This window comes from Melopsittacus undulatus, chromosome 5 (assembly GCF_012275295.1).
Source record: "Melopsittacus undulatus isolate bMelUnd1 chromosome 5, bMelUnd1.mat.Z, whole genome shotgun sequence".
Classification (NCBI taxonomy): domain Eukaryota; kingdom Metazoa; phylum Chordata; class Aves; order Psittaciformes; family Psittaculidae; genus Melopsittacus; species Melopsittacus undulatus.
The window spans coordinates 76,531,788-76,557,876 of record NC_047531.1 but is presented as its reverse complement, the minus strand read 5'-3'; the positions used below and the strand labels follow the sequence as shown (position 1 = coordinate 76,557,876).

The following is a 26,089-nucleotide window of genomic DNA, read 5'->3' as shown; positions in this document are numbered from 1 at the left end:
TGCATTAATTTGTACCAAAGGAATAATACTTAATAAAAGCAAAATCTTCTGTTTATTGGCAAAACAGTAGAAGGCAGGCCTGACCAGAGAATGTGTTCGAACACCATTCTGGAAAAGATCACCTGAAGTCCTGAGAATCTAAATTTTCACTTGTAGTCTAGAAATCAGTGAGATAACTACTGACTAAAACTTTATAGAACTTCTTGAATGTCCACATATTAAAATATACAAACATTTCTCTTGAGAAGATTTTTTCCCCCTTGTACATATTAGAAGGAACTCTACTATCTAGCTGACCTATATTTATTTTATATTTTTATTTATTTACAAAAAATCATGTTCTACTGCCACCTTTGGGAAAATTGCAGTGAGATGTAATGGAATATATAGTCTAAACTATCATATACTATGTTTTTTCATGTAGTATGGAATATGAAAATTGCTGCAGTATACTGTTCCAGTGCCATAATCACAGTATCATAGAATGGTTTGGGTTGGAAAGGGCCTTGAAGCTCATCCAGTTCCAAACCCCTGCCATGGGCCCAGACACCTTTCACTAGACCAGGTTGCTTCAAGCCCCATCCAACCTGGTCTTGAACACTGCCAGGGATGGGGCAGCCACAGCTTCTCTGGGCAACCTGTGCCAGTGTCTCGTCACCCTCATAGTGAAGAATTTCTTCCTAATGTCTAATGAAAATACGTCCTCTGTTGGTTTAAAGCCATTCCCCATTGTCCTGTCACTACTTGCTCTTACTAAAAGTCCTTCTCCAGATTTCTTGTAGACCACCTTTAGATACTAGAAGCTGCTCTAAGGCCTCCTCAGAGCTTTCTCTTCTCCAGGCTGAACAAGCCAAACTCTCTCAGCCTTTCTTCATACAAGATGTGCTCCAGCCCCTTCATCATCTTCTCAGTCCAACCGGTTCATGTCCCTCTTGTGTTGGGGGCCCCAGAGCTGAATGCAGCATTCCTGGTGGGGTCTCACGAGAGCAGAGTAGAGGGGGAGAACCACCTCCCTTGTCCTGCTGGTCATGCTCCAATTGATGCAGATCAAGATACGGCTGGGTTTCTGGGCTGCAAGTGCACACTGAGAGGTCCTGTTGAGCTTCTCATCAATAAACCCTCCAAAGTCCTTCTCCTCAGGGCTGTTCTCAAGTCATCAACAATCCTAAATCTTTTTAACTCCCTTTTTTTAATACATTGTTCATTAAACATCTATTTTATTAGATATTGAAACCTTTGTCCACAGAATCAGTTCTGTGGTGAAAACAACTGTTAGGTTTCCCCCGTGCACCACAGTACTGTTTGTCATTCCCTAGTTCGATGCTCTGCCTTAGGTTTTGCCACTTCACACCATGTTCAGACCAGGGGATGGTTTGATCTTGACAGTTCTTGATTCATTTTCTGTGATGATACAGCAGGGCGGCAGCTGGTACTAACTAAAAGTACCAATGCTGTTTCAGGACAACGAGCCTAAATTCACCACGCAGGTAGGCCGAGCAACCACGTTTTGGCTGCAGAACCAAAGGCCGAAAGGATGCAGCGGCGTCGGGTTTCCGTGCCGGGCCCGGTAAAGAACGATGGGGAGCAGTCCGAGGGTGACCAGCGGAGGCTCCCCGGTGCGGTACCCCGGTGCTGTACCCCCGCTGTGGTAACCCGCTCCCGGTTACCACAGTCCTGCGCCGGGAACGCGCCTACCTCCCCCCTCCCTCCCCGCGCGCGCACCCGCGCTGCCACCCAATCAGCGATAGCTGCCTGCCGGCACCACGTGACTCGCGGTGGGGCGGGGAAGCCGCGTGAAATCCACATCCGGGTGAGGCGGCGTGGGTTGGGTGCTGCGCGCGTGTCCGCTCGGTTTGCCCGCGGCGGGGGGGGGGGCTGGAGGTTAAGGGTTGTGCCAGGGCTGTGACGGGGGCGGCCGCGGGGAGGGACCGGGTGTGGGGGGGGAGCCATTTACTCGGCCAAGCCGAGTAAGCCGAGCAAAGGTGCGGTAGGCGCTGCTCCAGTGCCCCCGGGGCGGCGGGGAGTGTGGCTGGCCTGTAACTGGCCGTGGCTGCAGTGTCCCGGCGAGGCCTGCCGTCATCTGACTGGGTCCTTCTTCGGTGCAGCCCCTGTGCCACAGCTACGGCCCACCAGTGCTGATGCCGGTGTGTTGTGGTGCCTGTCCTTAGTGATGTGACATAAGGGTTGCTGCAGAAGTAGTTTAGAAAAGCAGCAGGAACCTTACTTGTCTGCCCCAGAAAATTCGTGTCTCTGTCAAAAGGAAGGAGAACGGTTTGAATCGTCCTGTAGCCCACAGGTTTGGGTATCTTGGCTATGGCTTCTCTGCTTCTGAGGCCAAATTGTGCATGGACAGATTTTCAAAGTAGTCTGGTTGTTCAGAGATGCCTATGTGCCTAATACCTGTTACTATAAATGGAGTAAAGGGTATTTCTGAAAATCTGCATTAATCATCAGTCATCCAAAAACGTTTCTGTAAATCTGGGGTTTGTAAATCATTTTACATTTTGAGGCATCCCACATGCGTAATGTAATAGAGTTGAACTCTGCAGTTTTCGTCCTTCTCAAGAGTCTGTCATCATGTTTTTGCCTATCAACTACACACTGCGAATGCATTTCTTGCCATCTTACTGCAGTATTTTAGTATAGCTTTGGATAGTTTTAGTCACAGTGCTTGAACACCTGTTTCTGTAGACGTGCTTAACTGAGTTTTTTTCTAAGTTTTCTGGCTTTTTCACTTTCTCGTGTTCTCCAGATTTTGCTCTTTTGCATACATTTTTAAAAGCTACTTCTTCTGAGAGCCTGCACATCCATGACTTGAATGTCTAAGTAATTGTTGGTGCTTATGTCTGTTAACGAGGGCAGTAGTGAACTCCAGAATGTTACACCAGTGTTCAAGGAGGTGATGCCTGTTCAGGCATATTCATACCTCAATGAATAGCAGGTAATCCCAGTGTCTATTTCAGCCTTAAAGAGATTGTTGAGAATCTGATGCCAATTTATTTTATGCTATTTTGAAAAGAAGATTAAACGCACAAGACTAGGAGTGTAACCTACACACTGTGTGCCTCAACCTGTCTTTGCGAGTAGCTTCACCAGTAATGCCTTCTGCTGTTAGTGTGCAACATCACAGTCTTCCCATACTGATCCCTTCTACCTTAAAGCTGAGATGGTATTTTACTGTAGCTCAGTAAGGGAGGTCAATTTTGTACACACCAGATTGAGACAATGAATGTTAAGTAGTCTGTCACCTTTGGACATGTTTTCATCCAAATGGCTGCTTTGACTATTGCTATAATTAAGTCTTCCTTCCAGTTTAATACTACCTAGAGAGAGAAATGATTGAAAACCAAGGACATGTGGTGACACATTCACATCCGTGATGTTCATATAAAACCTCCGTTTTGATCAGTCAGTGCCTCACAAGAGCTCTCGGTGTGGTTTAAGTACTTTTGCATTAAATTTTGTGGCCCTTTATAGTTTTCTGTGTGTCTTTGAACACTATGGCCTGTTAGATCAGCTTTTTTACATTTATTTCCAAGTGACACAACTGCTGCCAGCTTGGTGAAGAATGTATGTTAGCTTTTTATGTGGTGTCAGGCTGATGTTCAGGGTGATGATAGCTACATATATTTGTAAGTACCAAAATACAGTTAGACTATAATGCATATTTCTGGTCCAGAGGAACAATTGGATCATGATCTGAAGGGCAATAACTGGCATTCTCCAAATGTTTCCAGAACTGCTAAGACATCTAAGTATGGTGTGTATCTGAGCAGCTGGCTTGATTCCTCCTGGCTTACTGAAAACCAACTTCCAGGAAAGCTTGCAACATCAAATGGAAAAAAGTTTGTGGTATGGCGGAAACAGGTTTTTTTTTGTGGAACTTTACATTTACAGTTTCAGAACACCTTCTTGCCCATCTTTATTTGGGACCATTCAGGTTCAGGAGGTGGTTGTTTCCGTCTCCAGTGGTCTGATACACTTGTATGTTTTGTAATCTGATTTTGTCCATTTGTGCAGTTTTTGAGGCTTAAATGCCCTTACAAGAAAAGTTCTTTCTAATTATGTAAATGAAGGAAAAAAACTCAGTCCTGATACTTCTAGCTATGTTTTATTTCTTTTGTGTAGGGCTTTTGCCCTATGACCCTAGAGGTTTTCGTCTGCAGGCTGTGTAAGTTTAAGTCACACAGACAAAATATATCTTTAAGTGCAGGGTAAGTGGTAGATTATCTGAAGAATGTTGCAAGGTGACACATTGTATCTTGGCAGCCAGTTTATTGTATCTTAACATCCCAATCGTTGTTTAACATGTGATACATTGTAGCTTAACATCTGACTATTTTAACATCTGTCACATTTCACTACTTTGTTACTTTGATATTTATAATCATAAGTATGCTTTAGAAATTCAAGGCAGGGGTTATTTTTCCATTTTGGCAATCTCATACTTCTGAAGACTTAAGATGTGGAAATAATCCTTGCTTCTGTTAGCAAAAATAAATACCTTTAAAATTAAAAGATGGATTTAGCTTTTAAATGAGGCCTATTGCAGCCTTAGTCTTCCTTTATCCCTTTGTCTTTAAGCAATGGTACCTACTTTCCAGACCTGAGTCTCCAGAAGCCATGCTGTTTTTACAGAAAGGAGTAAAATGATTTGTAATTTTCTTAGTGTAGAATAACATAGTATCTAGATTTTCTGAACATACAGTTAAGAATTCATATTCTTTCTTTCTGAAAAGTTTGGAATTGACCAATATGGAGGACTCTGGTTTTCTTACATAGCAAGTTTATTGTCTTTACACTGGTCAGCTGACGGATTTATTTTTTGAGTGACTGAAAGGAATTCTGAGGCTTCTGTTCACTCTTATGATGAAGCCAAGGCTTAGAAATGTAAATTCTGTTATAGGGTATGGTTGGTGAAGCAGAATTGCATACCCATAAATTTCTTCTTAAGCAATCACAGAGGACTTCTTGAATTAAAAGAAGGTGAATTAAATTTATTACTTCAAATGTCTGTTAAATTGTTGATGGATATTCCTAAAGAGATTTTTAGGGTATTTTCAGTTACAGAACTCTTCTGCAGTTTTTCAGCAGCTGGATGTGACATCTGTCTGCCTTTGTTTGCATACATGAGGTTAATATTTTGTGTTGATCACACTGTTACAGATGCTGCCTACTCAAGTTCTTAAGCCTTTGAAACAGAAACTTTAGAAACCTCCACTTACTGAAAACGATACAGTATTAAACCATGATTTTTAAGATTCCCACTAGAAAAATCTGGTAATAATTTTAGAATGTAAAGGTATTACGTGTTAATCAATTTTCTCCATCTGAGAACCAAATTTTTGGAATCTCCTTATCTGATACCTTATGGAATCATAGTGCTGCCAATATTAGTTAGTCAGGCAAGTTTCCAGGTGCAGTGAAACATGATTCAGGTTTTACCCGATTCTTCCATGTTTAGACTCCAGGAATATTGCTTCTGTTATTTTAGTGCAGTCCTTCTGGAAAAGATGGCAGGTTTTTTGTGTGTGTAAACTAGTATTAGGTGACTCTGCAACAGTAATTTTGGGGGCATTTTGTTTGTTTTTTTTTTTTTTTTAGGAAAAAGCAGTCAATATAATTGCACTGTTAGCAGGGGTGGTTCGAAATTGTGACTCTTGCTTCTATTCATCTTCCCTTTGGATTATCAGTATCAGTAGCAGATACTGGACAGGGCAAAGCAGTCTGTACTGGAATGTAGATGTCTGCTTCTCCATGGAATACAGTTGGAAACTGGCACTAAAGACTGACAATATTAAAAACTATTTTCTTTGGAAAGAAAGGGTATAGGGTGTGCAAGCACATGTTAAGGTACAAAACATCCAAACCCAATTTCTTCCAGTTGGAAAACTACTAATTTCAAGGCTACAGTTACAGTCTGTAAAGTATTTTTAGAGTACTGGAAATTGCTTGAGGATTGCCCTCTGCTTCATTGGACAAAGTATGTTCTTACAGATTATGGCATGTAGGTGCTTCCTACAGATGAAGAATTGGGCTCCTGATTTCTCGTCTACATATTTACATGAGACAGATCTTCTGTAATGCTGAAGAAATTGTAAAGCTTTGGAAATCTCAATGGATAAATGGGGTTTCTTGTGATTTTAGGTCAGCATCTAAAGGGAATGGTAACATCAAGGCAACATGATTCTGCAGCATATAGTTATATAAACAGCTGCCAGATTGATCCAGACTATATAGTAAAGCATCACCTTAGGAGATTTATAAAAAATATAAAGGAGGCTAAATGTGTTTAATTTCTTCTTTTTTCAAGTTACAAGATGACTTGGCTTCATTTTAAAATGGGTTGTGGAGTCCCACAGAGCTGTAAGCTGTTCCTGAAAGTGTGGTGGATTTCAGTTTATGTAGAATTCGTACTTACTGTCATTGTTTCCAGAATGCTTTGCAATGATTCTGTGTATCATTAATGTTGCTAGTAATTTAAACTTACAGAACCACTCACACAGAAAAGCAGAGGATGTGGACTATAATTTGCTTTTAACAGCCTGTGGAGAAAACATTAGGAGGATTATGTCGTCATGTGCTCATGCAGATTCTGTTCCTAAAAATAATTAATGGACTCTGGGGTTTCTAAGAGTCTAAGTGTTATCTGAGTTGATTTTTTTGTTTTTTTTTTTCTGATGCTCATTGAGTTTTTAGAATACAGTTATCAGTATTTAAAACGAGACAAATGTTACTACAGAAGCTGTAAGTATCTCTCCATCAAGAAGTTCTTTTTTATGGAATAGAATAAATAAGTTTATATTGGAATTTGGTAAATATATTTTGTTCATAAGGTGATGATATCCAGGTTGGGTTTTATCTGCTGTTGAGACAAGTCGTTATCTTTTTTGTAGGTACACTTTTTTGCCTTGTTTGGTACAGCAGCCCTTGTATGGAATTCTGAAAGGCAATGTTTTAATCTGAGGTCTTTGAAAGTCAGTTTTCATTCCTTTTCCATGTTATATTTGCTATTACTGTATGAGTAGTAGCAAGAAAGTAGAAAGGGTTTGATATTTGATTGCAATAGGTGCTTGTAGCCAATGACAGCCCTATTTAAAAAGAATTGTCTTCTGTGTCATAGGGAAAACTTTCTGTGCTTCACTACTAGAGGAATTACAGACTGATTTCAGAGAGAAGTGTTTGCTTAGACAGTGATGGCTTTAGAAAATATCTTCACTTGACAGTTTGTTATTTTTTGTTTTAAAACAAAATCTGTAAGTGATAGTGAACATACAGTTCCTTATTTTAAAAAGGCAAACCAGGCTGCATGAATTCTGATCTCCAACCACATGACGTTTAACCATGCCAAGTGTAACGTCTTACACCTGGGTTGGAGCAATCCCAGGCACAGCTACAGGTTGGGCAAAAAGGAAATTCAGAGCAACCCTGCGGAGAAGAACTTGGGGGTGTTAGTCAATGAGAAAATGAACATGAGCCAGCAGTGTGTGCTCACAGCCCAGAAAGCCAACTGTATCCCGGGCTGCATCAGAAGAAGCATGACCAGCAGGTCAAAGGAGGTGATCCTGCCCCTCTACTCTGCTCTCGTGAGACCTCACCTGGAGTATTGTGTGCAGTTCTGGTGCCCTCAACATAAAAAGGACACGGTACTGTTAGAACAAGTCCAGAGGAGGCCACGAGGATGATCAGGGGACTGGAGCACCTCCCATATGAAGACAGGCTGAGAAAGTTGGGGCCGTTCAGCCTGGAGAAGAAAAGGCTGCTTGGAGACCTCATAGCAACCTTCCAGTATCTGAAGGGGGCTTACAGGGTTGCTGGTGAGGGACTGTTCATTAGGGACTAGTGAAAGGACAAGGGGTAACAGGTTGAAACTTGAACAGGGGAGGTTTAGATTGGATATAAGGAAGAAATTCTTTACTGTGAGGGTGCTGAGGTACTGGGAATGGGTTGTCCAGGGAGGTGGTGAATGCTCCATCCCTGGCAGTGTTCAAGGCCAGGTTGGATGAAGCCTTGGGTGATATGGTTTATTGTGAGGTGTCCCTGGCCATGGCAGGGGGGTTGGAACTGGATGATCTTGAGGTCTTTTCCAACCCTGACTATTCTATGATTCTATAGTTCATGCAGTAGCCCTTGGACCAGTACGGACTGGGCCAGATGTAAAAAATGCACTGTACACTGCAGCTGGGGAGCATGGTCCTACCTGGAGCCTCTGACAGGAAGCTCCAGGGGAGACTCAAGATCGACCCCATGGCTTTTGGAGTTGGGGATACAAAGGATCTGAGGCCATCTATACCCCAACTGAAAAAGAGATACTGGCAGCCTATGAAGGGATTTGAGCTGCTTCGGAAGTGATTGGCACTGAAGCACAGCTCCTCCTGGCATCCCACTTGCCTGTGCTGGTTCGGATGTTCAAAGGCAGGGTCTCCTCTACGCATGATGCAACCAATACTACATGGAGTAAGTGGGCTGCACTAATTACACAACGAGCAGTGAAATTTATATTCGAAGACCATTTAGATCAAAGGAAATGAATTTGAATGTTAAGTAAGTATTATCTATGAGAATTAGTGTGTGGGGGAGAGTAGGTAACAAGAGATGACACCAACTAATTGTGCTAGGCTGCAGTTAAAATTTGAAGATTCAAAATACAAAAGTTCCAAAGGTTTGGAAGCGGTTTTGTGATGCTAGGTTGTTGTACATAGTTGAGGGACCAAACTAATTTGAACTTCAGATAGGGGACATGAAAATAATACTTATTTCATTGCTAGTCATTTCTTTTCTGGGCCAGCGAAAGTAATTTTTTAAACAAAGGAAAATAGCACTGGTTGTGCTTTTCTGTTAGTATTTCTGAAATACCTCTTGAGGTGGTTATTTAGTGGGTGTGACAAATGAGTCCTTAGGCAGTTTGCAGTGGTAATGGCAAACCTAGACAAATTGAGCTGCAAAAGTGCTAAACCAAAAATGAACTGCTTTGAATATTGGTTTAGAAGTCCATACTAAGAATACACTATTGAAACAGTCTTAATGTCTGAGTAAATATGAATAGATGCCCTTTGCAAGTAAAGACAAACAGCTAAATTAATTCTTAAGCCACCACTCTTCTGTTGTCTACTACCCGTGCTATGGTTTATTTTCAAATGTTTCAGAGCCACAGAAGTCAACAGACTGCTTATGTTCTGCTTGTTATTGATCACATTTCCTTTAGTTTTAGATACAGTGTAATTTCTTGCAAGGAATGGGTTGGTGAAGAAGATGGTGTTGAATCATTTTGCCAGTGCAAGAGCCTGTGCTTAATCAGAAGAATGATTTGTTTGTAAACTAGTTTTGAACAAAACATTTTAAGGAGAAGAATAAGAAAGACCTGTCTATTCCTTACTTTAGTAACAGTTGAAGTCTTCATAGAGTGGGAGACAAGAAGTACAAATAACAAATAATTAGGAAAGTATTGATAATAGTTTGATCTGTTTGAAACTTTTCATCTCGTACCATGAAAACTTTTTTTTTTGCTTACAGTGCTTTCTGTACATGCTCTAGAGTCTGAAGTTCTGTTAGCTTGTAAATAAATAAGTATACCAAATAACTGCTAAATGTACTAAGTAATGTACTACATAATGTTAAGTTCCATGAATGTCTCCTTAAGGCTTTTGAATAAGCTGAATAGGTAAAAACTATGGTATTCTGTGTACTGTTGCCAATACTTGGTCTTGTAGTTCTTTACAATTTAATTTTTCCTCATTAAATACTTTTCCAGAACACACTGCTAGAATTCATTTCACTTGTCTTGAGTTTGAGAGAAAGATTGGAATTGCTTTGCACTGATTTTGTTTTAGTATCCTTTTATTTTAAATATCTGTGTTTTCATTTAAATATATTTTCTTTCTCATAGAACACAGGACAGTGATTTGTCTTTTTTTGTTTTTTTTTTTTTCAAGAGAAAATTCCGAGGAAAAAAGACCTACAGTCAACTTCTTTGCACTGGGCTTACTCTTTTTTCAAAACTTTAACAACACTTTCCTCTGTTACAGTTCTTGAGTTTAGTATGTGTGTATAAAGAGAAATAAACTGGAAATCCTGTCTCTGAGGACTGGAATTTAGTGTAGTTTTAGATGGAAACCAAAATATTTCAGCACGCACTTGCCAGTTAAGCTTTTAAACGGACTTTCCATGGGGTGCAACTTCTGACATAATGCAGAGCTTCTAAAGAGGTTTCCATGTGATATACATGCCACAGTCATCGTGCTTTTAGTTTCTAAGCTGCCGGACTGAAAATCAGAATCTTGGCCTGATCAACTGTAGATTAAAGAAAAGTTGTACTTAGTTTGAAATGCTGGTTTTCAGAGGAGTCTTGTGGCCTGTGATATGTTCTGCTGATGCGTTCTCAGGGTTTTCTCATGTTTCTATCTGTTATGTGGGAAGCTGAACAGTTTGGTTTACTCCTCTTTTTCTGGACAAATTCTTGCACAGTTGATTAGCACTAATATATGGTGCTATGGTATCATAAAGTGACTGTGGAAAGATTCTCAGAAACTGAATTTAAAAGTTGCAGTCAACTTAAAAATTATTCATACAGAAATCTAATATTAATTACAGCATGATGAATGATAGAATGAGATATTGATACTCCAGGATCAGATTCATTTTAATATTAGAAGATAAAAATAGATTCCGTTTTAAGATTTCTGCAAATACATTTTTCCTAGTGTTTAAAAAGTGTGTGATACAGATATCTATTAATATTGAAGGTACCTGAGATTTCATGGAGTTATCCTTATAAAAGCGTGCATGAATTCCCTTTAACTTTTGTAACGGGGCCTGACTTGGCTTTTCTTAGTGTTGAGAGAGCAATAGTGGTTTAGAAACTTATTTTATTTAAAAGGATAAGAGACAGGACTTAATGTGCCTGAAAATTTCAAAAATAGAGGCAACTTCTATTTATTTTTTGGAAACTGATTTATTTAAATTGTGGGCTCTGAAGACTTTGTCATGCATAGATACTTTTTGCTTTGCTATCTAAAAACAAGTGCATGTGCTCTCTGTGTCTCATTATATAAATATATATATATGCACAGGTATGTTGCCGCAGTGGTACACTCATGGTTAAGGAAAGATATGAGTTGAGTTTTTAATTTGTTGCTTTGTTTGTTGTTTTTTAGTTACAGCTAATGGAAAATATGTGATATAAATCTTTCATACTTTCAGTGCACACTTGTCGTGGTTTAAACCCAGCCACGCAGCTTGTTCACTCAGTCCCCCACTTCCTTCCCCAGCTCCTGGAGAGCTGGGGGGGAGAATCAAAAGAATGCAACTTCCATTGGTTGAGATAAGAACAGTTTAATAACTAAGGTATAATACAAATCACTACTGCTACTACCAATAAAAATGATAATGATAAAGGAAATAACAAGTGAAGAGAATACGACACCTCACCACCCGCCAACTGATGACTCACCCCACCCACCCGACTGAGCACTGACCAATACCTCCTCCAACCCCCTAGAGCCCTAGCCCTTACATGTAATTCTCTGTTATATCCTGGGCATGACATGTTGTGGTATGGAATACCTCTTTGGCTAGTTTGGGTCAGGTGTCCTGTCTCTGCTTCCTCCTGGCTTCCCCTTCTCCCTGGCAGAGCATGAGGCTCAGGAAGTCCTTGGCCAGACCAACCATTTGAACAGTAACTAAAAACATAGGTGCTATCGGCACCGTTCCCAGGCTGAAAGTCAAAACACAGCGCTGCACCAGCTACCAAGAAGGAGAAAAAATGACTGCCACTGCTGAACCCAGGACAACACTTTTAGATGTAAAGCACCTTTGTCATGCGTTTGAAAGGGGCTAATGTAAGACTGTCTAGAAAATGAATTTATCAGTAAAAGGTTGCAAAACATTTTCACACTGATAACAATACTGTCCTCCAATTGCTTTAATGTATTTCGAAGCGTGTTTAAGGATTTAGGAAGTTAATTAATCCATTTATTGTGAACTGTATTAAAGATGTGTTTTAGTAAAATGGATGTGTATTGAAGTTGTATAAAGAATGCTGAGTAGCAGGAGTGCTCAAAAATAGTTAAAAAAAAATCTAGGTCACTTTATTACATTTGATTTATATGATATATGTAAAACTCAGAAATTATTATGTTTCTAATGTACCTGAATAATTTGTCTTAAAAAAAAAGTTAATAAAGTTGTAAAAACTAACACATTTGGATTTTAAATGGTCTTCATGTAGCAGGTATGGTTAAATTTCCCAAATTTCATCAAAGTGTGAAAACACATTGGGATCTGATTACATTATCTAGTTTAGAAGTCTAGGTAATAAATAAGAGTCTTTTTTTTTTAATAAAATGTGTTTATTTGTATGCCATCACTGGATCCCATGGAATAATGTACATATCTGTATTTAACCTGCTTAAACTATAAATTACTATGGAACATCTGAAATTGGAAAAACTCATGAAGTATAGAACACTGGAAGTATCTTAGTTGCACTAGAGGCTACTATATAGTTTTTGCTTATTAATCCAATCCTGGTTCCTCCATTTGGTTTGAATTATAGAACCACACTCTAAATACAAAAATGAGGGAAGGGTGAAAGGAGACCAACAGTTTGCAGAGTAAAATTTAGTTGTAGTTTTCTGGCAGACTTCACCTCCCATTCAGCATTCTGGGGACAGCCAGGCTGTGTTTGAGCTTCTCTCATTAAATGCTCTAGGCTTGAATTTCTTAAAATCATTTTAGTATTTTGGATTATAAGAAAAGAAAGGATTTTCTTTGTTCTTATTCAGTGACATGTTTTATGATAATAATTTTCCATATAAGTTGTGCACTCAGCAGTATTTGTCCTGGGAAAACAGTGGTTTGGTTATAGAAGTAGCCTAACGTACTACTCATCATGAGTGAAAAAAAATAGCTGTGATTTTTCTGTTAATATTTTTTTAAAACTCTGATATTTTAAAAAATTACTGGATTAGCTGAAGTTGTTCATTGGCATATTTTTTTTCTCAATGTCTCTGCAAAAACTTATAGTAATTACCTGAAACTTTAAATTATTAAATGCATTGGGTTTTTTAGTGTTATTGTTGAGTTTAGGTAGAGAGTACTAATGGTTATTATTCAAATATGCAAGCTCTTTCTTGCTGACTTTAGTCAAGCAAGCTTGTCTTCATTGAGAATTTTGCTGACTAAAGAATATGTAATTGCCCAGTAATTAATGTAGTTAAAAGATGTCTTACTCATAGTTTACTCTTTTGGACCTGAATGTTCTGCCTTTTTGTCAGTGTTGCCAGAAGGAATTGCTTCTGCATAGTAATTTTTTGGATAAATTTTAGTAGTTATCTTTAAACAGTGCTGGATTTAAAAGCTGTTAAGCTCTCTGACTATGTAAAGTCCTTGTTAACTTAAATAATTCCATGAAATCTCAAGTATATTATATAGAAGCTCCCTACATGCATATATAAATAAATAAATGGCCACTATTGTTTGATATAGGGAAGACCTTATAGCACTCTTCCAATACCTAAAGGGGGCCTGCAAGAAATCTGGAGAGTGACTTTTTACAAAGGCATGTAGTGACAGGACAAGGAGGAATGACTTTAATCTGAAAGAGGGGAAATTTAGATTAGGTATTGGGAAGAAATTCTTTACTGTGAGAGTGGTAAGGCACTGCAACAGGTAGCCCAGAGAAGGCTGGGTTGGATGGGCTTTTGGGCAGCCTAGTCTAATGGAAGGTGTCCCTGCCCATGGCAGGGGGTTGGAACCTTTAAGGTCCCTTCCAGTCCAAATTGTTCTATGCTTCTTTAATTTGATGATTACTTTGTTCTGGTATATGTATTCTACATGCATGGTCATTTTATCCTTCAGAGTAAATACCCATTAGGCATGCATGTATTTCCAGTTCACAAAGGTCATTGAGGATAGACAAAATTGTGATTTAAAATAAATTACATGGGAGAAAGAGCAATTAGTTTCTGTTAGACTGGGAATATGTGGAGCATTTTGGATTAGGTACAAGTTGTGATGAATGGAGGTTTGGCAGCATATATTACCTATACTTCATAAACTTTGTGCATGGAATTTATTCTGCAGCTTAGCTGTGAGGCAATATATGTTTTATGAATTATCTGGGGCCTGTGTGTATGCATGCTAGTGTAATTTGGATATTCTTACTCCTCTAATGCCACATTGCCATCAGTGCCATCATTGCTGCAGAGAGAAGTACTGCAGAAGGCAGAGACATTTTGAAGGTGATCAATAAAATCGTTGGGTTTGTGCTTCTAAGGCATCCTTTGCTTGCTTCCTGCCTAGCTTCGTAGGTTAGCTAGGGAAGGAGACAAAACTGAATAGATTATAGGATGGGTGGAGAATCTGGTTGATTTGTTGTTTGTTTGTTTGGGGGTAGAGGGAGTTTAACTCCTCTTGAATGAGAAACAGTTGTTGCTTAATTGTTAAGTGATGAGTAATCTTGATATCAATGCCCTCATCATGTACTTGATAGATTACTTAAATTTGCTGGTAACTTGCTGAATATGGGACCTCTTGGAAAATACTTTCCTCTTTATGAATGGTCACAGAGGTGCCTACCCATCATGGTCAAAAGCTTTCATACTGAGGAGTATTCTAGAAATTTGTAGTAAGTATAAAGAATCAACTTGGTGGAATTATTTTAAAGCACTGTGTTCTGATTGAAAAGGCCTTAGGTGTTGAGCCCTAATCCCATTTTCATTCTAGCCTGATCTATGATTTCTGTTCCCAGCTTCCTCATCATATTACAAAGGCATCAGTGGCAATCAGCTTCTTCCATGAGGAGTAAATATTTTTTTCTTGATTGCAACAGATAACATACAATTATTATGTTATTATTATTGACATATAATTATTATAATATCCACTTGGTCATGTGATAAAAGTCTTGTGTTACCTGCTTAGGAGTAGACAAAAAAGGAAGAAGAAAAAAGTAAAAATGCAGATATTCTGGCAGCAATGTTTTCTGTTGGAAAGCAGATTAGTATTTTCATTTTACTTGTTTAAGGGTTGGGAGTTGGACAATGTGAAACCTTTGCAGTTTGCTTTGTAAGAGTCATATCAAAATTAATTTGAAATCAATCTTGAGTTGCTTCTCCATGAATTGAGCCATCTCTTTAGGAAAAATTCAACGAAAAGTCAACTTCATCTGCTTGATTTCTGGAAAAAAAAAAAGGTCATCAAGTCTTCAACTGTTAGCAAAGGAAGAGAAAGGTACAATGATGATGCATTATTTTTTTGTGTGAGGGAGCAATGCCTGGTCTTTTCTGCCTTTAATACTATATGCAGAGCTTGCAAAACAAGGGACTTGTGTTGGAGAAATAGACTGATATCTTTTTTCTGCCTCAAATTAGTACCCTTTTCCTAGGAGAAGCATATCACTTACAGGGTTTGGAGGAAGCTGAGGGGGAGGAGTTCTGTTAATTGGAAAAGTGAGTTTTCCTATGTATTAGGAGGCATATAACAATAATTAAGAAATTATATTTATTTTTACTTAGTACAGTTGTTATCACATCCTATTTTCCATAATTGAGTTGCCATGTGTATGTATACATGGTCACCTGTCAGCTTTTCTAACATAAAGGTAGAATAATTTTATCTAAATTCTGATATTTTACAGTTTTTGCAAACTGTCAATATGCAAGTTAAAGGAAAGCAATATCCCTGTCATAATATTTAACTGGGAGGTTTACTGAGCATCCTTTATATTTGGACCTTTACAATTTTATTTTTCATTAAGGGAAAAAGCCTAATTTTAACTATGTATCAAGTGAGGTGCTGAATTTTAAGATTTTTTTGTTTGTTTATTTGTCTGTTTGTTTTTACATGAAAGATTCTTTTTCCAGGAGAAGTTGTGTTGCTTCTTAGAATTGGTAATTCATACAGCACCTCACTTTCTGAGGCAGAGCATCATGTCAAAAATCTAGTATTATCCTGGTTGTCGTTTTTAAAAAAAAAACAAACCTTTTTTCAATAAAGGATACATTGTTGCTTAATACATAGGGACTTGAGCATTCTTTTATTAATTACATTTGTTTCCACACATCCATGTACTTTTCATGCTTTTCTCTTGAAGTTGATTCATCATTAGCAAGCTTAAAATGATCCTGGACAGATGTTGGTAATTATTAGTTCAACTGAAGAACAATCTCAAAGGTGGATTAACTTTTTACAGCCTGTACTACTAAGATTCCAGAGTCTGTGGTTCGTTTGGTGATAGGGGTTTATGTTCTTTTGGTTTTGGTTTGTTTGGGGTTTTACTATTTTGGATAAAACTGAAATAATTGAATCATAGACCATGCATGGAAGGTACAGCTGGAGGTTTTCTAATCCAAACCTCTGCATGAAGCAGGTCTGACTAGAGCAGGTGGCTCAGAGCCCTTTCTAGTTGAATTCTGAGTATCTTCAGGGATGAGAATTCTAGTGTCTGTAGTGTTCTAGTATTTGGTAGAATTTTCACTATTCCATTCTGTTCAATGGATATTTCCCTAATCCTTGTGCAACAATGATACCTATCAGAGTTCTAGCTGTTTTAGAAAACAGCATCCCATTTTATGGTCTCTAGTTCAGTTAATGATACATTAAGAATGAGAGCTTTTAGCCTACTGGGGTCACTTTTGCTTGAGCATTAGCAGGCCCATTGGTGTCTTATGTTTGTGATCTAGTTAATGCTTTTCTAAACTTTTTTTGTCAAATACACATGGATGATAAGCAGAACCCTGGAAATGAATCTTCTGAATCAGGGTTGCAGAGATTTTTGGTCTGGGCTTATTACTGATAATTATAGGGGGTAAATGGGGAAGGGAGAAGGCTTGGTGAGAGGAGAAGTTTTTCTCCAGAAAGCATGTTTGAATTCTGTCAGGTTTGTCAGACTTCTCACAGCAGGTTATGTGTGTTTTGTAAAAGTGTGTGGCTTTTGAAGTAGAAAGATCTCTGTGATAGAGACATTACAGAAACTTAAAAATTAGCTGTGGTTCTTTATTTTTATAATGGAAGTAAAGCTAATCTGTCCATGTTGTGATCATGAGAAACCAGTCATGCTGAAGACTAATGACTTTGGGACGACTTTCTGTAAAATCTTGAGTTATGGAAGTTGTTAGAATTAAGTCTATAGATACTGGTGACAGAAAGAAATTGAATAATATTGTAATGGTATAATTGTGCTGGAGTTGGTAAGGTTTTATTTTAGTTCATCTTTGAAGATCTAGAATGAAAAAAATGGTATTTTTAAATTAAATTTAAACTAATTCTTTAATTTCTAAATTTTTAAAGTTGGGAGTCACTGACAAAGAATCATGGGCAAAAATGTAGAAAAGATCCTCAGCCAAGAAGTGTGTGCGTTAATATAATTCTAGAAGTTTGCCAATTGAGATGAGTAATTAAATCCATGTTTGACTTGTTAGAGATTTATTTTCTTTTTCATGGCCATAGATACATCTTGGCGACCAAGACATTTGGAAGCCAAAGTATACAGACCTTTTAATTGAAAATATGTGCTGAAAGTACCACTATGATACTTGTACAGTCTTTCCTTCTGAATGATGCTATCCTCTAAGTACTTATGATTACACATGGAATCCTCATGTGGTCCATGGGTTGCGGTCTGGTATAGAGGCAAAAATGGTTCATGCATGTGGTAGATCTCTACCTCAGGAAATACTTGGAAGTCAACCTCTGCAATTATTTTTGAATCACAAGCAGAGTATTTTAGATGTTGGCCTAAGGGTCACACCTTTTTATTGATCTAGAAGAAAGCATGTCTCTCCCAATTTATATTCATTCTTATACATAAATGCACACTGCGTGTTTGATCTTACATGTGTCTAGAGTTTAGTAACAATGTGTGAAAGGTAGTTTCTGCTTTTGTCTTTTGTAAGCACTGTCTAGGAAAGCTAAAAGTGTATGCTGAAAGGGAGGGCCCATGAGTGCTAAACCACAAATTTTTGTGGAATTGATTTTACAGATTATTTCCATACATACTTTTGTGGAATTTTGGAGATTTTTGCTCAGATTAGTTCAATGCTATTTAGATGAGGATATGATTTGTAAAGAATATTTTTGTTATATTTTTTTAAAAAAATAAAGGCTATATCCAGCTGAAGGTTTGTTTTGTGATTTTATGCAGTTGCTGAAAATCTTGTCAGCTTTATGATGCTTATAAAACGTATGTTAGTGTCTAATCATATGCTATAATTGTTCTTCTAAAAATGCTTTTTTAAACCAAAGTGGGAAAATACTGTATCATAGGGTATAGAATCTTGCATCCTTCTTGAAGGACCTGAATCCTACATGTCTTTTAGATACCTCTAGGGATGGTGATTCAGCCACTTCACTGGGCAGCCTGTTCTAATACTTGGCAACCATTTTGGTGAAGAAATGTTCTCTAATACCCAGTTTAAACCTCCCTGGTGCAACTTGAGGCAGTTTTTTCTTGCCCTAACACTTTCTACTTGAGAGAAGAGACCAACACCCACCTTCCTACAATCTCTTTTCAGACAGCTGTAGAGAGCAGTAAGGTCTCACCCGAGCCTCTGTTTCTCCAAACTAAACAAGCCAGCCTTGCTTTCCAGGACAAAATTGCTATGATGTGTTCTGTGTTCTTTTTCCCTATAACCTTGAAGTCTCTTCTTTAATATATGATTTGGCTTGCTGTTGGGTGTTCAAATACAGGTGCTAACCAACTACCGTATTATTGTGCCTTTCATTACGTAAGCTGAAAGGCATACTGCTTCATGGTGGTAGGGATTTCCGCATGTCCAATTATATGACAATACACACTGTAATGTGTGTAATGAAGAACATGGGCATTTTGGCGATGCCTCATGGTAGAAGGCTTATAGCCCTTGGATGACTGGGGTGGTATTGTCTTCTACAAGGTCTTAGATGTTCTACTTCAAGGAAAAAAATAAAAGTAGGCTTTCTTTTTTTCTGATGTAGCATAAAATCAAAGTTTGTATTTCCTAATACAGAGAGATGTGGATGCTATATGCATTTGGCAATACTTCATTGGTTCAAATAATATTGAATAGAACAATGTTTTCCAAAGTAGTTAATTTTCTCCTTTTTCTTAGAATTTTGAAGCTGTGTTTGCCTAGTATTGTGGTTAAAAATTACTTTGGCCCAACTCACACCAACACCACTCAAACCAAAAATTAAGAATCATAATGCACTCCTCTCACCTTCTAATAGTGGAAAACTTAATTCAATTTCCAAGTTTATTTGAGCACTTCATTCTGTGAAATGATAAAAAGTTTGTATTTCTGTTCTTAAAAGGTCTGCCTATTGTTTACCTTTGGTTCCTGCCAGAAGTGTTATAGATAGCTCATCAAAAAGTATAGCTTATCCAGTGTTCATTAATGAGCACTCCACGTCAAGTAGTGTATTAGTTAATATTTGAGGTATTTCTGAGGAAAAAAATAGCCTTATTTCTTCTTATGTAACTAATTTATTATGGCTTTGGCAGAAACTGTTTCTTATGGAAGTCTTGTGTTAATTTTGTTACTTCAAAGATATATTTTTAGGGTCATGTTTATTGTAATTACTAATGCAGTCTAATTTTCCAAACTGAAAGACAGTCCTAAATTTCCCTCTGGTTTCATGTCTTAATGGTCTTGTGATGTTAGCCCTCACTCAGTTACATACATTCCTTGCTAGATATAGATGATAAATGCTGTAAATTTAATGCAGCATTTAGGAGCTGTTAAGAGCTTTTGTGTTAAAAAACTAATACAGAATACTTTTTCTGTTACAAGTGTCAAGACTCCTTGTTAAATAACAAACCACTAAGTGAATGGGAACCACATGGGTCATGTTATCTTTGTAGGAAAATTATGCATTCAATTTTATTGAATTGTCATCTGCTTTAATAATAATAATAAGAAAAAAGCCTGTAGAAGATGTTCATTGTGTACAAGATACTCCTATGAGGGAAATTGCAGAATTGGAAGTTATAATAATAAAACACTAAAAGGGTTGAACTCTCCGTTGGTTTGAAGGATTGAGAATTGCTATATTATATTTATTCATAGGTTTGGAGGGAAAAAAAAAAGAAAAAGCACCTACATTTAGGTTTACTGCTGGGAAGTTAGAATTCCTCAATCTCAAAAAACAAACAAACAAGCAAAACCCAACCCAAAATCTGCCTGTAGCTGTTCTTTTGTTTTGACTGTGATCTTCAGTAATGTTTATATAGTTTTTCATGCCACTGAATTCTTGGCCATAATGATGAAAAGTATTCCTCTGTCGTGTACGTGTTATTAAACAGGATACTTTTAGTGCTGATATCTCAAGGAGGGGTGAAGTGAGAAATATAAGTTGTTTGGTTTTGTTGGTTTTTTTTTTGGGTTTTTTTTGGTTCGTTTGTTTGGTTTTTTAATCTTACAGATGCTCTAAATTTATTTTAGTTTCCATTATGCTGTACATTCATATTCTTGTCTTTCTTTGGGTTATGTATCTTATATGTATATTCTGTAATCAGCAAGTTTTAATGAATGACTTAGCTGGTTAGAACTTTGTGATAATTTATCATCAGTTCTTCTCTTTTTCACAAAGATATTCCCAGTATATATTCTTCTTAAATGGTGACTTTTATGTTATTGTTGTGTTTTATTTTTAAAACTAAAAGTTATCTTGGCTTTTTGGAGCCTACAGTTTTGACAAAAGATCTTGGTATGTCTGTTAGATAGGTGCATTTCACAAAAGTTCTTGTGGCCTATGTTAAGCTGATGGTCAGGGTTTGGTGACTGTGTTTTCTGTAGGAAAGCTTGCAGGCATCTTAGATATGCATAACTGTCTGTGTTTGAATACATTCATAATGCATTATTACCAGTCATAGAGAAGAAAGGCCTGAGCAACCTGATCTGAATGCAGCACTGAACCTGGTTTGAGCTTGGATTGGATGACCTGCTGCCCTGAATTCTGGCCTAAGTTATTCTGTGATCTGATGAATATAAACTTGTTGATAAGACCTACTGAAAATGCAGTGGCTTACATATTGGTAACCCATGAGAAGTTTCCGTCTTTTCACAAGAATGTGACTGGAGAGCTTCTCCAGCATTTTACTACATAGATGTCTTGAGAACTGTAGTGTTTTGGAAATGGGCTGGGCTTGATGAACTACTGTTTTTTTTCCAACCATAACTTTGTAATTTTGAGGTTGACTTCTTGTTGCCCAATTTTACAGTTACTTAATTCTAGTATCAGGCATATTTTAAGAGACCACATTTAGTCATAGTAAGACTGTGTGGATTGTTTTGTCTTCTTGAGTTATTTCTTAAATCCTTCTGAAGATTGTCAGCACTTAATGTATTCTTTCCTATTCTGGTACTACAAATAATGTTCCTAGTCTGTGAGGATGAAAGTTTGATTACTTGTTCTGGAATAGATGAGTGATTAAAAAATGCTGCTTCCAAAATTGTTGCAGTGCAGTCTGAGGTGTTAAGCTAGTGCTGCTGTTTGCTAATACCAGAACTGCATCCATCACTGGAATAAGGGGTGGAATTCAGCATTGTTACCAATTATAACAAATTATTCAAACAATTTAGAGCTGAATGCACATGTACTTCTGAGGGCTGTGAAAGACTCCTAACTAAAAATAAACTTGATAGATTTCTTTCTAAACAGTTCTTAAAACATTGGTGTGGCCCTGTTCCCTTATCCCTGCAGAAAGCTCCCTTTTTATCCAAGAAGAAATATATTTTGGGAAAGACATCTAGTAAGAGCTCTTGCAGTAATAGTCTTTGAAGAGAGCACCTCAGCCTTTGAGTTTTTTTAGTGTATCCCTCAGGACTTAAACATGCTTTCTATCTTAATTTGCTACCTGCTTATTTGTGATACCTAAGTTTGCCAGTTGACAGCAAAGCATGCAAACCAGTCAGAATTTCTTTTTGATGGACTAGAAACTTAGCTTTGTCTTTGAAAACAGAGGTATGTGCATGTATGAACGTATATTATACATACACAAATAGCAGATAGTTCTTCCTAGCTGATTGACAATTACTTAGCTGAAGAACTGGAAATTAAAGGATTAGCAGTTAGAAAAGAAAACATAGTTGATACTACTGAGTCTTAACTTGGAGTCTGTTTCTCTTGCTCTATTTAAATGATGCATGAAATAATTAATAGATTAATCATATTATTACAGCCATGGAATATATTAAAACTTGTGGACCAAAGTAATCTTAGGTCAAAATACTTTAATAGTCATTATCAGACTTAGAAAACATGTATATGCAATATAATAACAAAGATGATGGAATCAGTAACAGGTTTCTCTCCAGTTTTATTTCTGCCCTACATGCTTTTTCTCTATTAAAAGTTACTTCTATTTCATGTATACATAGGTTCTTATAAATTTTCTTACAGGATTTCCTGGAAATCCTCACTAGTATTTAACATATGTTTTGCCTACAGAGGCTTCTGTCTTTTAGTGCCTTCTGTCAGTGCTGCATTTGATGATAAATGAAAGTAATTAATCACTTCGTAGAATATTGTTTTTCATATTCATCAATGTTGTTATTAAAAAGTCTCTATTTAAAGATCTTTTTGAACCTAGCTGATCCATAGAATCACAGAACAGTTAGGGTTGGAAAGCACCTTAAGATCTAGTTCCAACACCCTTGCCATGGGCAGGGACACCTCACGCTAGACCATGTCACCCAAGGCTCTGTCAAATCCACCAGGGATGGAGCATTCACAACTTCCTTGGGCAACCCATTCCAGTGCCTCACCACCCTCACATTAAGGAACTTTTTCTTATATCTGATCTAAACTTCCCCTGTTTAAGTTTTAACCCATTACCCCTTGTCCTATCACTACAGCCCCTAACGGAGAGTCACTCCCCAGAACCCTTATAGGCTGCCTTCAGATACTGGAAGGCTGCTATGAGGTCTCCATGCAGCCTTCTCTTCTCCAGGCTGAACAGGCCCAACTTTCTCAGCCTGTCTTCATATGGAGGTGCTCCAGTCCCCTGATCATCCTCGTGGCCCTCCGCTGGACTTGTTCTAACAGTTCCATGTCCTTTTTATGTTGAGAGCATCAGAACTGCACACAATACTCCAAGTGAGGTCCGACGAGAGCCTGGGATTGCCCCAACCCAGGTGTAAAACCTACTAGCACTTGTCATGGTTAAACTTCATAAGGTTGGCATATGCCCACCTCACAAGTGTGTCAGGGTCCCTCTGGATGGCATTCCTTCCCTCCAGCATTATCAACCGAACCACACAGCTTGGTGTCATCAGCAAACTTGCTGAGGGTGCACTCAATCCCACTGTCCATGTCAGCGACAAAGATGTTGAACAAGACCAGTCCCAACACCCATCCCTGACGGACACCACTCATTGCTGGTCTACAGCCAGACATTGAACCGTTGACCACAACTCTTTGAGTGCGGCCATCCAGCCAGTTCTTTATCCACCGAGTGGTCCACCTATCAAACTGATGTCTCTCCAATATAGAGACAAGGATGTCATGTGGGACAGTGTTGAACGCTTTGCACAAGTCCAGGTAGATGACATCAACTGCTCTACACCTGTCTATCAGTTCTGTAGCCCCATCATAGAAGGCCACCAAATTGATCAGGCAGGATTTCCCCTTAGTGAAGCCATGCTGGCTGTCACCAAGCATCTTGTTGTTTTTCATGTGCCTTAGCATGCCTTCCAAGAGAATCTGCTCCCAGATATTGCCAGGCACAGAGGTGAGACTGACTGGTCTGTAATTCCCTGGGTCATCCATTTTCCTCTTATTGAAAATAGTGGTTGTATTTTCCTTTTTCTAGTTGTCCAGTACTTCCCCTGACTGCCATGATTTTTCAAATATGTCATAGTTGATTTTTCAGATATGTTATATTTGATTGTATGATTCTATGATTTTTAGCATGCCTTTCCAAAATTGCTTTAAGTTCTGTTGCACTCCACTGAACTTGTTCCAGTTTGTTTTTCAAAACACAGTGCTGAATATGGAATATAGTTTCTCTGGCTGAGACATAACCAGTTCTGAGATGATGGGAATAATGTCTTGCTTTTTGGGAAGAAAATCTGCTGCAATCCTTTGAAGTAATTTTGGGTAAAGTTGGTAGGAGCTCTTGATGTGATACATAGTGTGTAGCTTAAATATCTTTTTTACTTTTGAAAGCCTGCCTTTGTCCAACTGACTGCTCTGATTGCTACTTAAATGCTGCAATTTGCAGTAGCTTTATAAATTACCTGTTATGAATGTCATTTCATGGTAGGTAGCATGAATATGTTGAGTTCTCACTTGTTTGCACACTGCTGTCTGCAATGTTCTATCTATACAAATTCCATTGCTATTGGTTGTGTTCGCATGTGTCATTTTTTTGAGTTGTATATTAAAGTGCTGAATATTAATGTAATGCATGAATGTTTGACTGGTTAAGGTTGATACTGATACTATAAATACAAAAGATACCCAACTATGTTACTTCTTTCCTAAGAAATAAAACAGCACAAAACTGCTTGCAGTAAAAAGATATTTAGTTCTTTTACCACATATGAATATTGGACAATAATTTATCCAGTTATGTGTGCTTACATTGTGATAGTGGCAATTTAAACTAAAGCCATCAATAAAAACTTGGAAATTAATTTGTTAAACTTTGGAAGATGTGATTGAAGTATTTCTTGGGGATGATTTTCAGCAGTGGATATCAGCTGAAGTGTCTCCTTCTGAGATTCTAATACTTGAATTTGGAGATTTCCTCCAAACACTTTGAATTCTTTTTCTGAGTATGTGCTTTCACAGCAATAAAAGTTTCTCTAGCCTAAAGTCTATTTTAACTGAAGTCAATTAACTTTATGAACATTTTCACATTCTATAAATCTTTAAGTTTTTTTTGGATCATCCTTCACTTGTATATCAGAAAGATATTTTTCTTTTTAAATACAATGTAATACCTTTGTTTAAACAGCCATGTATATGTTGAATTACTTGCATTAGCTGAGTAACTTATCCTGCATTTTTGTAAAAGGAACTGCAGTTTAACTATAAATATATGAAAATGCCACAGAATTCAGGGCTACAACTCAAAAATGCTGATCAGTTTGTAAAATCTAAATCAGTCCCTCCATGAAACCTAGGGAAGGACCTCTGTGGTAGCAGAAAAATTTCCAGAAATTCACCACAGACTTTTTCTAAGTTGCAGTTTGTGCTGATGTTGCCAGACAGCTGAGAGATGGGAAAAGCAGGAAATCTTTCCTGATTTAATCACAGTGCTGATTTGCGAAAGCAATTTAACAATGGAAAGTATTTTTATATTTTAAATCATAACGACAGAACTATGAAGTACATGGTAGATTGTGACTGTGTTAAATTGGATTGTTTTCATTACTAATGAAGTCCTCATTTTGGAATCTGACCGTCAGAAATCCTACTTCCTTGACTACTTTGTGTGTTTGCTTTTATTTTGCCGGTTTGGTTTCTTATTTGTTTTGTTTCCTTGTTTGTTTCATACTTGAGGGCAATAAATACAGCTTTTAAAGTACAATCTTTCTGGTTTCCTGTCTTGGAAAGCTATTTCTACATTTTGTCTTTCAAAAGATTTTTGACAATACTGGCGGGCAGTGCTTATCTTTTTGCTTGAAAATATTAAAATTCTGTCATAAAACACCCAATGTTTTCAATTATGTTGATAAATAAAAATTGCTTTTTAAGAGCTATCTTGTAGTCCTAGACCTTGCATCTTCCATGTGAAAAAGTTTCTATTTTGGTCCCTTGATCTTTTGAAGAGCTTGTAAATTTGAAAGACTTCAGGTAAACTGTGGAGTACTTGGATGAAAGACTGAATACTCATTTCCAAATGAGTAGGTGATGAGGTTATGAAGAACACATAGATGAGCTACAAAGCAGTTGTATTCAAGCAAAAGGTCTCTACTCATCTATCATTTAAATGAAGAACAAATACATGAGTCATTTTGTCATTTGACTTCTAGTTGATCATATCTGCATATTCCTCTTATGAGACTGGCCAATGAAATATAGCCATATTCCTGCAGTGCAGTGCATTGTATTACTTCTCACTGCTGGGCTTTTATGATGTGACAACAATTACTTCTTTTAC

The 26,089-nt window shown here is 37.7% G+C and overlaps 1 protein-coding gene across 1 annotated transcript in view; it reads left to right on the top strand.

The window, feature by feature from the left end:
• Nucleotides 1-1,781: 1,781 nt before the first annotated feature.
• Nucleotides 1,782-26,089, top strand: part of CCDC91 (coiled-coil domain containing 91) — a 117,110-nt gene continuing 92,802 nt past the window's right edge. Inside the window, exon 1 of the mRNA XM_034063337.1 lies at nucleotides 1,782-1,810. The gene's annotated coding sequence lies outside the window, so the exon portion shown is untranslated. The remainder of the gene's footprint in view (nucleotides 1,811-26,089) is intronic.